Here is a 4,141-nt window from a genome sequence, read left to right on the forward strand (position 1 = left end):
TAATGCAGCAGGAGTTCTTCACTAATGGATGTTGTGAGTATGTAAATATAGTATTCCACCAAAGTCTTACTAACTCTGATTTCTATACTTCTTGCAGTCAGCTGTTTACTATTTTAATATTAGTCATACCTGTTCTATGCAGTGCCATGTGTGTTGATGAAAATAATTTTCATCTCGGGAACACAAATGAAATGCAAATATTGTGTGTAAATCTCTGTTAGTGTTACTTCATGAACATGATTTATCCATGGAGTTACAGTACTAATGCTCTGTGCATTCAGTATACTGTGTTTGTGATGATAAAGAGTCTCACCGTCGATAACACACACACACAGGACACACTCAGATCTTTCTGCAGCATAGCTTTAATCCATCTCAAGAGAAAGATGATTAGCTTTTGGGCGAGGAGGCTTAGAACACAGGAAACTCGGTCCTTAAATAGACCACAAGAAGTGTTAGAGACATATTTCACCCTAAGGGCTGCTCACTATCAGCCCATATGACGCCACAGAACAGGAAGGGCACAAAGAATGGAAAAATACCCCAGCACATACACAGACTATTTCTTTACCAGTTAGAACAACAGATGTCAGCGCCATCTTGTAATGGAGATTGAAAGGGCAGCTCCTCACAGTATACATTCAGTGTACATAGCTAGATATTCCTATTTAGTATTTTATGATATACTATACATAACATACAGTGTATACTTAGAAGATGAATCCAGTACAGGATTTTTAAAAAGTTGTGTGAGAGCTTTGTGATAATATATATATATATATATATATATATATATATATATATATATATATATATATATACATATATATATCTTAGTAGACTTGGCTGAGTTTCTGGAGCCATTTATGTGTTCTTTTCCAATGAATCATAATTTCCTTTTATTCTGTGACTGGGAGAGACAGACTTATTATAAGAAAGAAAACCATTAGCCTGGGATCTCTCCTATTATAAGTTTTCCTTGGGTCTGGGTTGCCAATTAGACAGAAACCATGTCTTTAAATACTGGTTGTAATCTGAGAAATTTGTTGCAACCAATCACTCCATCTCTCAGGACACTTGAGTTAATGTAACTTCCTAAAAGGTCTAAAAATTAGAAAGACACACACTAGGTACATGCACACCACACATTCTGACTCTGTCTCTGATTCTGAATCTCCCTTTGACTGTCCCTGTGACTCTGCCTGCCCTTCCTTTTCTCCTTCTTCATTCTCTATCTCAGCCTGTTTCTCAACCTCTGCATCTGTGTCTGCCTGTGTTTTTTCCTTTTCCTCTTCTTTTGCTTGTGCAGCTGCCTATTCATTAGTGCTGAGATATCATGCAGAATAATGTAGTTTTCGAACTGATCTACTGTGGAATTTGTTTTACCTCAACACTAGGTGCCTGTCTACCTACTACTAAAACCATTTAATTGAATTTGAATCTTCAATATAATCAGAGATGTATCCAAATTCATAGGGCAACAATTGCTATGTAACTGTCTGATGCTCATCGGTCACTGCACTGTTTTGAACAAAGAGTTTTTTAGTCAGAAGTTTAAGCACAGGCAGATAACATTATTGCAAGCATACAGTCCTGTCTTGATTTCAATGAGGTAAAAATTGGGACCCAAATCTACCAAATGATGTAATGGATTCTTTCTGTTTTCAACTTTCAGGTTTTAAACTGTGTTATCTAGGGAAGTCTGGACAACACCTTAATCAGAGCTGGTAAGTGGAGACAGGAACTGAAGCAAAGACTATGGAAGAACTCTGGCTTACTCTCCTCCAGGTCATTGGGATGTGGGGTCCTAGGTGGTGTAAAACAGAAAAGAAAGAAAAAATAAGTATCAAATATATCAAAATTTTTGACCTACATCCACATTTTGAGGTCCTCTCCTAATAGTATGTGTGATCATTTGGAAATCAAGTTTTATATGGCAATAGGTAAACTGTAGAATTTTCATTATTTCTATTTTATGAATGTTTTACCTGAAGGGGTGTGTCTGCTGCCTGTGCACTAAACTGGACCGTGTAGAGATCAGAAGTTAGATAGTATTAGATCCCCTGAAACAGCACTTACCTGTGGCTGTGACAAACAAGATGGGCCCTGGTAATTGAATCCTGGAACCTGTGCACAGGGGCCAATGATCTTATACTCTAAGCCATGTACCACCTCCCCATTTTCTCATGAGCGAAAAATGGTGTAGGAATACAATCTTTCTCAAAAGGTCCAAATTCATCTAAGAGTAAAATAATTCTTATAAGGTTCTCTTAAAAAATCACCACCACTACAGCAAGAAAAAATTGATAAAGAGAGAGAAATCTGAATAGGATGTTTGTGATCTGTGGTGAATTCTGACCAAGAGTAAGCTAATACACTATATAAAGCTGTACTGAGAAGCATTAAGAAGGCAGGTATCTCACTCTGAACAGGGCTAAGGTTGTTTCGACTGTATTGGCTTTATTCTTCTGGAGATTCTTGTCAGGAATTGCGAGCATTTACCAGACCACAACAGGAAACCTTCCATATGTCTCCTTTGGTGTCTGGGCATAGGATATGTGAGATGCATCAAGACTGATTAAAGGTCATGTTCCCTAGATGTGAAACTGTTTCCAGGAATACGATGATATAAAAAAGGTCAGCTCCAAAATACATAGCATCAGGTCTTTCTTGGCCAATTAAAATTGGAGCCAAAATCTCAAGAGACAATGTATGTATTGGACAGACTTGCTGCTATCACACAGGTCGTGGCTTCAATTTCCAGCAATTACATTGTGACTGTTTCTCTGTCTCTCTATCTGTCTCTCTGTCTCTCTGTCTCTCTGCCTCTCTCTCTTTCCTTCTAACTTTCCCACTCTCTGTATTGCTATCTCTCTGTATCTCAGTCTCAGTCTGTGTTTCTCTCTTTCCCTCTCATTCCCGGCCCCCCTTTCTTTCTCATCCTCCATGTAATTCCAGCAGCATATGCTGCTGTATCCTCTTCTGTCCTTTGATGTATTACATATATGAAGTGTCCATGCAAACTGTAATGTTAGCAAACAACCATATCTGCCTTCGCAGATTGAAAAAATAAATAAATAAATAATGTCTAGATTAGGAGTCTCAATCATCTGTGAAAGATAGGAGAGAGTGATCACTGTGTGTCACCTCATTTAGAAACAGAGTACCCAAGGAATAGAGCCTACTCCCCACACCCATGGAATGAACACCACATGCAAGAGGAGGGATTTTGGAAGAGGAACTCATTCCTGGTCTTTCCAAGAGGAGTGTTTTGGTGGGTGAGCACATCAACAGAACAGAGTTCTCACAGCATGTAATTGCCCCCTCCCACCAGAAACCAAAGTCACCTTGGTGGGACCAGGAGCAGTTCACCTGCCTCTTCAGGTTGCTTTTGTTTAACTGCCTTTGGAGACAACAGTTGGAGCTGCTGCTACCTGCTGGAAAGTTGGCTTCTAATGGGACAATTCATTGGTCTGTAGAATTCAAACAATTTTGGACCCTATGAAAGTAATGGATTGTCCAAATGCTCCCGGACTGAGAATCTTAGGGAAGCTCTAGGTTTTTTCTTAATCTGCAATGTCATTTAGACATTAGAGCAAGCAGAGATGATTTGCTCCTTCTCTTAGGCAATCAGATTTTATTCTGGAAGACAACCGTTGTGAGCCTTGAGAGGGTTTGCTGGAGGAGAAGGGATATTGACAGTGCTCTACCCAAACTGCAAGGCACACAGCTAGACCTTGTTCCCTCTGATGCATAGAAGTGTCTGATGGTATTAGATGGGATTCTTGATGAGGACAGAATCTGAGGAAAGGTTCCTGTAGAGAAATGAAGTGCAGTTATACAACCTAGAAAGTATATACCATTGATCATTGTGAGCCTGAAACAGAAAGCACCCAAGCATTGGACCTAATGTATGATTGGTGAGACAGATTGAAGAGATTTTGTTTGTTTTGAATTCTCTGTATAGGTATGGATACATTGTCTCATGGGAAGGGGGAGTGTGGATTCCCTGTGGTTACTAAAATAGAAGAAGTTGTAAACAGCCAATGGAAATGTGGCAAGTCCAAGTGTATGCTGTGCATGAGCTGCCAGTGTTCAGAAATGCTGAGCCATCACTTCAGATTCAATAAGATATTTAAAG

The sequence above is a fragment of the Mus musculus genome, chromosome Y (genome assembly GCF_000001635.26).
Source record: "Mus musculus strain C57BL/6J chromosome Y, GRCm38.p6 C57BL/6J".
In the NCBI taxonomy this organism is placed as follows: Eukaryota; Metazoa; Chordata; class Mammalia; order Rodentia; family Muridae; genus Mus; species Mus musculus.